The sequence below is a fragment of the Tamandua tetradactyla genome, chromosome 1 (genome assembly GCF_023851605.1).
Source record: "Tamandua tetradactyla isolate mTamTet1 chromosome 1, mTamTet1.pri, whole genome shotgun sequence".
Taxonomy (NCBI): Eukaryota; Metazoa; Chordata; class Mammalia; order Pilosa; family Myrmecophagidae; genus Tamandua; species Tamandua tetradactyla.
This window is the reverse complement of record NC_135327.1, coordinates 84831483-84844481: the sequence shown is the minus strand read 5'-3', so window position 1 is coordinate 84844481 and position 12999 is coordinate 84831483. Positions and strand designations below refer to the sequence as shown.

Sequence of the window (12999 nt, the reverse complement as noted above, 5' to 3'; positions counted from 1 at the left end):
GGAAGAAAAATCAAAGCACAATGGCCCTGGGTTTTCAGACACAACCACAAAGAAGCCTATAAACATGGTCTCTCCCAGTTCCTCTCGAAGACAGCGTGGTGTCAGGGAAAGAGATTCAGAATCAGGCAAACCAGGTTCAAATTTAGCTCTGCGAACTCGCCTGCAGTAAGACCTACAGTTTCCTTAATTTGCTGAACCACAAGTACTTTATCTGAAAAATGGGGATAGGACCTACCCCTTATTATTCCCTAACACTCAACTGACCCCAACAGCAGCAAGCCACCTCCAAAGCCCACTCTCCCCACCCCTACCCTAGGACTTCTCTGCTGCTACTGTGCCCCACTGCTGTCTAGGGGTCATCGCAGCCTTTATTTCTTCACTCCCCAGATCTAATTTGTGACCTAGTCATATATACCCTTCTTCTATGATGTCAACATCATTGCTTCTCACCTGCTAACAACTGAAGATAAACATTTTATTTTTACATGATAGGCAAGACTTGAAACGACTCTGTCCATTCCATCTCCTGCTGTCAGATTAATCTTCCAGAGCACATCCCAGTCCCTCACCTTCCAATCTGCTTCTTCCCTGGCTCCAGGCCCCTTCTCGAATGCCAGCCCTTCATTAATAACCGCTTGCCATAAATTTCCATTCAAATGCTCCACTGGCATATCACACTCAAATTCTTATCTTCCATTAGTTCCGTTAGACGTGGCAGTTATTTCAAGCATGTTTCTGGAAAACCCGTCCTTGCCTTCTTCTTCTCTACCCTGCTCCACAACATTTTCAAGATACTAAGTTATGGCACTACTTCTTTCATGAGTTCTTGGCACCCCATACCCCATTCCTGCATTGTCTCCTCTTCTCCAGTCTGTTTCTCCCTAATTCCCACTGCCGTCACATTATACTTTGAACAAACTTTCCAAACTTTGCTCATGTCACTTTTTCCTCCAATGTCTTCTATAAATCCCCAATGATCATTAAAGTGGAAATTCCTCAGCTTGTCGTCCAGCTCCCATAATCTGGCCTCAAGCTACCAAACTTTCTACTAATTCTATACAAGTCACCATGCTTCTGGATTAGTTGGTGACTCTCAAAAAAAAAAAAGTTAAAAAACCCATATCTGTTCTTAAACTTAGGCCAATTATCCTGTTGAAATGTTCTCTTGCCTTTTTTTTTTCTCGTCGAATGCTGAAATCGCAGCTATCATTAAATATCCAGGTCAAATCCAACCCCTCCCAGCAGAGATCTCTGACCTTCCCAGCTAGAATGTCCCCTTAGCACATTAAATCACTCCTAACGTCTTTGTCTTAATCTTCTTTATTCATTGTTACAACCTTCCCCACCTCTCAGTACCAGTTACCACAGTATGTAGGTGCTACGAGAATTTACTAGGAGAAAATAAATTTATGTTGAATGGGAAATCCACATATTCACTAACTTTCTTTTAAACAAGCAAACAAAGAAACAAAGCTAAAATATAAAGCAAACTCTACTAAAGCGTCGCCTGGACAACTCGGCAACCTCCTCCTGAGTGAGCTACTGCTGGGTGGCTCTGCAGCAGCTGTCGGCTGGAAGCTGTTAGACAGATGAAAGCTGTCACTACTCCCTGCCCAGAATCATTCTCGTAGGAGCTATGCCATTCATGGCTTGGAAGAGTATTGAGCGAGACAGCTGATGAAGAATGTAATTCAACAGACGACACAACAGATACTATTCCAGTGGTTGTCACCACCAAGAAGGAAGAACACACAGGTGAGGGGTGCTGCTCTCATAAACACAAGAGACCCCGAGTCTGAGATCACTGCTTTTCTCATTTCCTCTATAATTTCCCATCAGTGTGTCATGATCCCGCCGCCCGCAGAGTAAATTCCCAAGCCAATGTTGGCTCTGACTTGGCAGTTAGCATGTGCCCAGAAGTTTACATAATACACTGCTGTCTATCTGTCCAGTCCTCCAAAACCAGGAAGGACAGTCGACCTGGGCAATGTAACAAGAGCTCTCTGCAGACTCCCTGAATCGCCCGCCTTCCACCTCATCGAGAGAAGAGGCCCAAGAGAACAGAGAATTTGGTCTAGAATAATGAAAATGGGTTCTTCTCCTGCTGTCACTCCATAAGCCATAAAGGAACTAAAAGTAAATCTCTCTAATGAATTAGAATATATCTGGATTTAAAATATTGAGGCAAAGTTATTTTAAGTGCCTGAGTACATTTTCTTGACTGATAAAAAGTAATAACTAAATTCCTCTCAGACTCAGCAGCGGGAAGAGATCTAAAGGACAGGGCTAGACATGGAGGGTTAGACAGTTGTCAGATTTGCACCTGATGAACACTGGGCATCATGTACCACCAAGCCACACTCTCTCTCCCCTTTCCCTTTAGCAGCAGGGAAATCTTCTTGCAGCATATGGAAGCATTTCTTCACTTCATATTCTGGGATGACTTAATTTTTGCAAGAATATTTTTATTTGTCAAACGAAGTATATATGCATTTCCATATGAATCTGATTGACGAAAGTACCATGTGCCAACAGTTATACTCAAGGAGTAGCTTTTTCTCTTTTTTTTAGGACTCATTCCTCCCTTTTTACCTCTACTCCTCTTCTCCAAAAGAACTCCTTTATTTAACTTAATAAGGAAGACAGTAAATCCAGAAAGCAAATTTCCCATACAAGACAGTTTTTACCTATCTTACATAAGATAAGGCAGATTCCTTAACATGGCCACATTCTCTAGCAGCTCATTTTAAATCTGTATCTCTGGAAATTCTCTCTTCTCTCTATATTCCCGCACATGGATGCTGGTCCTAGTCCTCTCTCTCCCTGGACTTTGAGAAAATGTTTAACAAATGCCTGAATCTAAATCTCCTACCCTGCCCCCTCCTACAGCCCCTTTGAACTTGCCATTTCATCTATTTTTTTTTTGCTAAATTGGATCCTCCTTCTAGCCTCCCTTTTATCTCTTAAGAAATCATTACTCTCCCACCCAGGGCTCGTGGTTCCTTTAAGACAAGAAAGGAGCTCTATGGGGAACACTGTTTATTTAAGAGGAGGTGGTGAGTCCAGCCTGCCTGAAGCTCCAGCCCAGGGAAGGGCCCAGCTGTGACCCTTCAGCAGTGATGCCTACTGGCAGCCGGAGCTGTTCCACCACCTGCTCCTGTCCGTCCGCCAGGCACCTGGCTTTCTGGCTTCAGCAGCCCTAAGCATCACCTCGGAACTCTCTGGTCGGCTGCTTACCCCATTCCTGTGCTGACAGCGGCCTGCGGCTGCCAGCAGCTCCCCCAGCCAGTGTGACCACATTCCTGTTAGCACCTATGGATTCCTGTTAGCACCTAGGGACTGTGGGCTGCCGCTCTCTCCTCTGACATCTGCAGCTCGGGCCTCTTTCAGCCCTTAATGTGGGACTCACCCAGAAAAGAAAGCCTAGTTTCATCAAAAGTTCACTTCTTCAAAAGGTTTTTAATGACATGGACAAAAAAGGTTTATGAGATGTTATTAAGTGACTAGACACCAGATGAGCACTTAAGAATGTGAATTTTTATTAATATCTTGTCTTTCTCTATCTTCCCTTAACTATGAGCTCTTGAAGGACATTAGAAAAAGACTTGCTAGGAATCTTGGCTTCTGCAGGCCCTGGCTTTGTAACAGGTTTATTACTTTATCTTCTCAATGCTTTTGTTTTCTATTCTGTAAATGAGGATTAAAAATAGCAAGAAAAAAATTGACTTGTTCAAAGTTAAAAACTTCTGTGCAGCAAAAAAGAGTATCAAGGAAGTAAAAGGACAACCTACAGAATGGGAGAAATATTTGGAAATCATGTATCTGACAAAGGTTTAATATCCAGAATATATAAAGAACTCTTACAACTTAAAAACAAAAAGCCAAATACCCAATTAAAAAATGGATGGAGGATTTGAATAGACATTTCTCCTAGAAGATACACAAATGGCCAACAGGCACATGAAAAGATGTTCAACATCGTTAGCCATTAGGGAAATGCAAATTAAAAAAACCACAGCGAGATTCCACTTTGCACCTACTAGAATGGCTCTTATTTTATAAAACAGGAAATAACAAGTGTTGATAATGATGTGGAAAAATAGGAACCCTCATGTACTGTTCAACCACTGTGGAAAACAGTTTGGCAGTTCCTCTGAGTGTTAAGTATAGAATTATCACATGACTGGCAACCCCACTTCTAGATAAATATCCAAAAGAACCAAAAGTAAGGACTTCGACAGATATTTGGACACACATGCCAACAGCAGCGTTATTCACAACAGCCAAAATGTGGAAGCAACCCAAATGTCCATCAACACATGAAGAGGTATACAATGGAATATGACCTTTCCATAAAAAGAAATGAAGTTCTGATACAATGTGGATAAACCTTGAAGAAACCATGTGAGTGAAATAAGTCAGACACAAAAAGACAAATATTGTACGATTTCACTTATATGCAAAATCATAGTCAGAAGGTAGAGTACAGGTTACCAGGGGCAGGTGTTGGGTGTGGGGTGCAGTGAGGACAGGGAGCTTTTGCTTAATTGCTACAGAGTTTCCATTCAGGATGATGGAAATGCTTTGGTAATGGATGATGGAAATGCTTTGGTAATGGATGATGGTGATGGTAGCACAACACTGTGAATGCAACTCATGCCATTGGACTGTATACTTGAGAGTGGTTAAAATGGGAAATTTTCAGTTTTATGTATGCTACCACAATACTCTTTTTTTAAAATTACCTAGCATCATATAATACTGTTGTGACGACTGAGATAATGTATGTAAAATCCTGGTATATAGTAAAACGTTGCATAAAACTTCCCTATTTACATGTTCTTTCATTTTTTTTCTCCTGTTTGGACACCTCACAGGAACTTTAAAAATAGACCAATGAATGACTATCCAGTTCTCCCATCTTCCTTAAAGTGATTCAAGAGCTGCACTTGGCACTCGCCTCATCCTGTTCTTTATTCTTCAACACATTTTCGTTTGTTTTGCCAACTAGATTAGACTTCCTTTGAAGGCAGAGGCTGCCTCTGAGACCTTCTCTCCCCACCCAGTGCCTGGCTGCTAGGCGTGAACAATGTGTGCAATGAACAGCTATGGTTTCATTAAGAACACGCGTCTTTTCAGACTTTTGGCTTTGTTCCTGGTCTCTTTCTGACTCTCTAACGCTTGGGGAAGTGGGTAAAGGTGGAAAACAGGAAGAGGGAGGGAGAGAAGCAATCCCCAGGCCCTATGATGGTCGTTCCTTCCACACAGCCATGGTTTTGCACCCCTTTAATTACACAGCCACTTTCCACAAAGGCTTAAAGATTTTGGTCTTATATTCATAAAAAGCCTTTCTTCAACACTTTGAAAGAATCTGACAGATGCTTTATTCTGACACTCTGAGGCGGTACAGCACAGCACTTCGGATTTTACTTTGCTTTCATGGATGGAAATTCATTGAAGTTATTCTGCACAGCAGTTATGAGTAATTTTGGCCCAGAAAGAAAAGAAACCCAGCTTCCAAATGTCAGAACACCACTGAGAAAGGATAAGCCTGTTGACTGCGACTCACACAACATGATTTGGAGAAACTTTAATGTACAATAACCCATTTAGTTCCCAGAGGTGCCTCATGACACCGGGTCAGTGACACCCATCATTTCCATAGCAGCTCTAGTCTTACTCCGCCAATCCCTATGACCACTCTCCTTACTTTTGTGCCACATATTTTAGTATGAAGGATCTACTGTGTTCCAAGAGGTGCATGGGCACACTCTGTCTTCCTAATAATGGTATGCATAATCTGGAAGTTAATGATAAAAGGATACTTCCCTGAACTTAGAGGAGACACATTTAGCTTGTTCTTGGAAGGTGACTATTTTGTCAATAGTTCCTCTGTGAGCTACTGACATGATATTGCGCCAATTATCAGAAATGACAAGAGACTCACAATAACTCCAAAGTGGTAAAACCAGGCAGAACTTGAAATTGAGAGATGACAGGTTATGCCACCTTTTCTGGACAAATGACCATCCGTTTCAAAAATGCTTTATCACAAATGTCTTGTTTCAAGATTCAAGAAACTAGTTAAATATTAGATCTTACCAAGGTAAAGTACTATCTTTTCATTGTAAGGATCACTGAACTATGCAGATAAGCAAAAAATGCATTCGTGGGTTAAAGACTAGCAGATATTCCTTTCTCTTTTAGACACTGTAACCTACTTCTACTCACTAAAAACCATATTACCTTTCAAGTGGAAGGGAAACTGCAACTTTTGAAAATGGCAAAAATAATAGAAATGAACAATGCAACACCAAAGCACTACTTGTATAAATTATGATCTTTTTGATTCTCTTATATAGTCCTTGGCTATTTTATAGTGTCCAGATGTCAATGTTATGGATGTTAGGAACCATCTTTTCCCTAAATTCCAATATTTTGGACAGCAGCAACAACTAGTTTACTAACTCCTATATTCCTCTCAACTTTTCTCGATATCAGTCTTTTCCAGGAAGTGTTCCATGAGACCACACCTTTTATAAGCAAATGTTCACTCTTTTATGTGGAAATGAATGATTCCCATTGTGAATTAGTTCAGGTCTCAGGGCCTACCTACCTTCTTCACCCATGTGAAAGGATCTACTTATTTGTGTCAAGTTCATATGTGGAAGTTTAACTTTACTTATTTGCATGGTTTAAAAATAAAAAGTCAGAAAGATTCAGTAGGAAAAACAGAAATGACTGACTCTGATAGACAGGAAATTATCAGGTAAGCAAGTTATGCAAAAGGCAGATAAACTCTGAAGTCAAAGTAGTGTTCAGGTCCAATTTAAACATAGAGTTTTGAAGGTTTATCAACAACAGAAAAAAAAAACGAGTTTGGATGGAAAACGGCAGTCAGAAGAATACCAATAGAACTGGAAGCAAAGGGATGTTTCAGACATGAGTTGACATTATTTATCTAGTATTTGTTTTCCTTTTACTTCTTATCTCTCTTTGTCACATGTGTTTATGTGTTTGTGTGCAGATATACTATTGTCAATAAATTCTTCTTTCTTGAGTAGTAATGGATCTACTGAGATCTACTAAGACATTTGCTGACAGGTATTGGAAGGACTTGGTTTTCCGAGCCTTAGACATAAGTCCCATTAGTGACCCAGTGATGGTGGCAACTGAGGCAAAACCACAGCCTTGAAGAACAAAACAGTTTCTTCTAGACTTGTTTGCATTGTGCAAACGACACTCACAACCTCTACCTTAACACATCATCAACCCAGACTTGTATCCATTTGTTGCCACTTAGCCAGTTCTCCTGATAATAATGATAATAGCGATAGGTACTATTAATTGAGTGGCTAACATATATCCCCTACAAGGTGATATCATGAAGTCTATTTCACCAATGAGCAAGCCATATGGGGATCTTGAGCTGTTTAGTAACTAGCTGAAAGCCTCATAGAGTATGCGACAGAGTCAGCATTTGAACCCAGTAGAATTCCAGCCCCCTTGTTCTTTAGCCCCACCTCAAATTAACACAGGCCTGACAACCACCAACAACAAGCCCGAGTGCCCAAAGCTAACATCTTAGGTAACTTTCTTCTGGTACATAGTGAGTTCTTGATAAATGTATTTAAAGTGCAACATGTTAGTAACACAATGAGAATAATGGATGAGCTTCCTTATACATAATCCACAGAACACTGGTTTTGATACCAGCTCTCTGCTTCAGCACTTTTAATGACCAAATCAACACTTCCAGCCCTGACTTCTCTGCAGTTTCCTTCTCAGTCCGTTTCAACTGGAATTTGTATCTTCCCATAATCTCAGACTCAAATATTATTCCATAACTCTCTTTCTCAATGTTCCATTTTCATTCATCAATTACTATTCCTCTAGTTTGCCAGGACAGAAACTTGCAATCAACATTAAGTCCTCCTTATCCTTCATATTGTAGTCTGTTCCTCAGTTTTGACAATTGAATCTCAGAATAGTCTCTCTAAACCTGCCTATTTATTTCACCTGTGGATTCAAAGAAGCAATTAAAAGCAGATGATAGATGGACTGCCTAGGGCATTTTTAGTTGAAAGTGCAGCAATGCAAAGGCTTGGCTAAATGGGTATTCATATTGCATACAGAGATGTTGACAATGTCATTTGCATGAAAGTGAGACTAAAAAGGCAAGACAGAGACAAGAAACACTACAGCCCCAACTCGACCATTTGGAATATCCTTGGTTTTGAGCAGAAAAGTGACACAATCAGGTGTGCATTTTTTAAATAATAGGGCATTACACTGGAGTCTGAGAGACCAATTGGTGGACAAATTGTCCACATATCAAAACCCAAAAGAAATCTGGAAGCCCACTAGCTATAACGATGCATGCATGTTTTTTAGTATCCACTTGTAAAGTTTTCATGAAGAATGTGATATCATCACTGTGGTAGTTAGATTCAGTTGTCAATTTGGCCAGGTGAAGGCACCTAGTTCTGTTGCTGTGGACAGAAGCCAATGATACATGAACTTCTTCTGTTGCTGATTACATCTGCAGTCAGCTAGGAGGCATGCCTGCTGCAATGAATGATGTTTGACTTAATTGACTGGTGCTTAAATGCGCAATGTAGCACAGCCCAAGCAGCTCAGCATACCTCATCTCAGCATTCCCAGCTCAGCCCAGGCTTTTGGAGATGCAGACAGGAATCACCCCAGGGAAAGCTGTTGGAACCCAGAGGCTTGGAGACAAGGCCAGTAGAGATCGTCCTGTGCCTTCCCACATAAGAAAGAACCTCAGATGAAAGTTAGTTGCCTTTCCCCCGAAGAAGTAATGAAATAAATCCCCTTTTATTAAAAGCCAATCCGTCTCTGGTGTGTTGCATTCTGGCAGCTAGCAAACTACAACAATCACCTTTTTAGTTAAGGTGTGACAGGGAGGCTGGAGGGAACTGCCTGAAAACGTAAAGCTGTGTTCCAGTAACCACATTTCTTGAAAATGATTGTATAATGATATAGCTTTCGCAATGTGACTGTGTGATTATACAAACCTTATGTCTGATGCTTCTTTTATCTACCTTATGGACAGATGAGTAAAACATATGGATTAAAAATAAATAATAGGAGAAACAAATGTTAAAATAAATTTAGTAGGTTGAAATGCTAGTGATCAATGAAAGGGAGGGGTAAGGGGCACGGTATGTGTGAATTTTTTTGTTTTCTTTTTATTTATTCTTCTGAATTAATGCGAATGTTCTAAGAAATGATCATGATGATGAATATACAACTATGTGATTAAAAAAAGAATGTTTATATCGTATGTTGAATGGTTTTATTAATAAAAATTTTAAAAAGAATGCAATGATCATATGATAAGAGCATTTGTGTTTGCATGTGATTATGTTTCATAAAAAATTGATTATGGTGAAAAATACACAACTATGTCATGATATTGTGAGTCATTGATTGTATACCATGTATGGACTGTATGTTTGTGAAGATTTGTCAATAAAAATATTAAAAAAAAAAAGAATGTGATATCACCTAGATATTTCTCTATTGCTAGTTTCTATCTTGGTAAATGGCACCATCATCTGCCTAGATGTTCATGTAAGAAATCCTGGTATCATCCTTGATACCCTGCTCACCCTTACCGCATGTAATCAAAGATCAATTTGATGTTCATTTAATCTTCTCATATGTCTTGAAGCAACTTGCTTCTTGCCATATCCCTTGTCATCATTCTATAATACTGTGTGACTCTTTCTTACCTAGGCCACTGCAAGAGCAGTCAAACCAGTCTCTCTTATTCCATTTTAACCTTTCACAAAACAGTTCTCAAATAACATTCAGAATGATCTTTTAAAAGCACAAATCATACCATACCACTCTCCTGCTTAGAAGCTGTCTACTTCTTCATTCTTGGATGGTGCATTAAGTCCAAAAACCCCTCATGGCAGAGCCTCTATTCATCCAACCAGCCAAATCCAGAGCCCCTGTTCTTTCTCACTACCAAATGTTAATTCAATTGCAGAGGACTGGAATTGAAGATATCAGTCAAGATCTCTTCAACTATGCCTCTCCACTATTCATTCCATTATCTATTAGTGGATATTCCAATTAGACATAGGTTGGAACTCCTTAATTTTTCTTTCTTAATACAATTCTTATTTCTGTTTTTCATCCTTTTTTCTTTTGGGCTGTGTTCTATGTGAATCCCTCATTTTCATCTTCCAATTTACCAATTCTTTCTTTAGCCCCATCCTCTCTAGAGTAGATATAAATAGAACATTATAAATAAAATTAAAAGTATTGTGCTTTATTGTTATTTATGTTTCTGTTGTTGTAGCTTTTTGTGTTATTTACTGTATGCATATTTTTCATTTCCAAGGTTCCTAACTAGTTCCTTTTTATGCCTACTTATTCTCAATTTATATCCATCTATTTTGGCTTGTAATCTTTTTTGGTTGGATATTATTCTCTCTCTTTTAAGGTTTTCCCTTTGAGGATATCCAACATATTTATGTTTAAGTTCTTTCTTGTTTTCTGTGTTCCTCCACAATGATAAGAAAGAATTAGGGCCAGCTAGTGCAGTAGTAAAAGGGATCAGTGGGCAAGTTTAATGAGGTATCTGGTTAGATAAAGAAAGCTGAAGGAAAGAGAAGAGTCTAAGAAAACAAAAGGTTTCAGCTTGAGCAAACTGGATGTATGTTCACAATTTTCACCAAGAAAAGGAAAATGTGAAGAGGCTCAAACTTGCAGGGGTTTGGGTGTTTGCAGGGGTTTGCAGGAAGAATAACTGTAATGAATATGTCAAGTTTGAGATGCAGCAGATATCCAGATAGGTAAGGCAAATAGGTAGATGGAGAGTTCTTTGTATGGGTCAGAAGTTCAAGAAAAAAAGTGACAGTCAGAAATTATGTGCATCACATGGTGATGAAGCTGATAAATCCAAACTTGTCCCAGAATAATGAATCTTCTATCATCATTTGCAAAATTAATATGGCTTGTCACAAAGATATTAAGTTTTTTTTTTACTCTGGATGGTTATAATGAAAGGATGTGAATGGGTTTTGAGAAAGTCTATTCATAAAATTTATTTAGATCATATGGCAGGACACGGAAGGGTTGTTCTTTCTACCAGGACCACTCCCTTGCTCTCAGAACTTTGTCATAAGTATATTTAACTGACTGGGTCAATTAGCATTCGTTGTGCATTTGCCACATACCTGGCACTGTCCAGGCACCAGACTTGACCCATGCAAAATACCACCTGATTACTTACAACATCTGTAAATGGAGAAATATAGGCCATTACAAGCACATCTAACAAAGGCCCCTATCTAGTCTGAGGGGTCAGAGAAGGCCCTTTCTAAGGAAATTACATTTCATCTGGGATGGAAGAAAAAGCAGGAGTTAGGCAAAGAAGTTGGGTGGGGGAGGGAGGTGGTGCAGGAAGGGATTTCCATGTAAGAGAAAATCACATTTGTTAAGGCTTTATGGTGGGAAGGAGTTTGCACTAATGGGCAGGGAAACTATTCTTATGATAGTGTAATGAGGGATTCATGACATTATGTATCGGTCAAAACCCAAGAGATTTGTACACACAAAGAGTGAACCCTAATGTAAATTATGGACTTTGCTTACTAATACATAAATATTGGTTCATCGATTACAACAAATTTATCACATTAATGTAAAATGTTAATAATAAGTGGAACTTTATTCATAATTGGGGGGGCGAGATAGAGGGGGTAATATGTGGAAACTCTGTGCTTACTGTGTCATTTTTCTGAAAACCTATAAAGTGCGCTAAAAAATAAAATTTATCTTTGAAAAATAATGTCACATATAACGAGAACCCCAGAGAGTGGGGTCGTGAAGAGGCCATAGTGGCCCTAAGTAAGGATGGTGATGTTGGCAAAAACTGAGGATGGCGGGACCCTAGAAACAATGGCAAGGAAGTCTAGATGTTCTTCTAAGTGCAATGGGGGAGCCACTGAAGAATGTCAAGCTTGCTAAAAAGGATAGAAGGGTGAAAGTGGTGGCACTGATGCTACTGAAGCCAACTATAGGAGATAAATAAGAGCATTCGCTGTGAATATTGAAGGAAGTGGACAGAATCAAGAACCACTTAGGAGGTAGACATGATTTGCTGTTTGAGGAGCTACGGGAGATGTGGGTGGGGTGGGGTATCGAGCATGAAGATGACATCACTGATTGCAGTAGAAAGCCCCAGAGGATGCACTCATATACTTTATGAAAATCTATCTTAAGGATGTTAGAAAAGCACATGTTTTATTTCACTGAGCCTGCTCTCACATCATTGGAGTTCTGGGCACACTGCACAGGTCTACCTACCCTAGAGATAAAGAACAAGCTGCCTTTGTCTAGAACAAGCTGCCTTTTTCTGGGAACTCAGAGTTCTTAATACTGAAATTTATGCATTTATATACACTGCTACAAATTACCAGTGGAGCTAACAGGAAAATGAAGCACAAAGTGTTACATGCACGTGGAAATATATGATGTCTTAGCCACCAAATCTCAAGAAAACATAATTGATGAAAGGCTATGCCCTGAGTTGTCCAACCGGCCTTTAGTGACAGTATTGAGTGTTGGAAAAGGGAAGTAGAAAGGAAGAAAACACCACTCCCACCTACCTAGAAACCTAACCAAAAATTGCAGTTCATTTTCAGACAGAAAAGTTCATTCTTGCTCAATTAAGTTGGGCTCTCAGTTCAAGGGAAATATATGTTTGCTCTCTTTCTCTTTCAAAGCAAGGCAAACACTTGGAGTTTATGAAGCTGAATAGACCCTATCATGTAAGGAAAGAGAGCTAAAACCAGAAAAGGAAGTAATGCAGTTATTTTATATTAAAGGAAGTTTAAGAAATAGCTGTTATATTACCAAATCCATTAGTTGCAAAAATCAGATGAGAGATATATATTCCTTTACCTGTAACACTTTACCTTATTATGACAGCAATAAAAGCAATAGTGCAACATCACA

At 39.4% G+C, this 12999-nt stretch overlaps 1 protein-coding gene across 11 annotated transcripts in view; it reads right to left on the bottom strand.

The window, feature by feature from the left end:
* The window catches only part of ELMO1 (engulfment and cell motility 1), a 577880-nt gene that overhangs the window by 453683 nt on the left and 111198 nt on the right, over positions 1-12999 (bottom strand). The window lies entirely within an intron of this gene.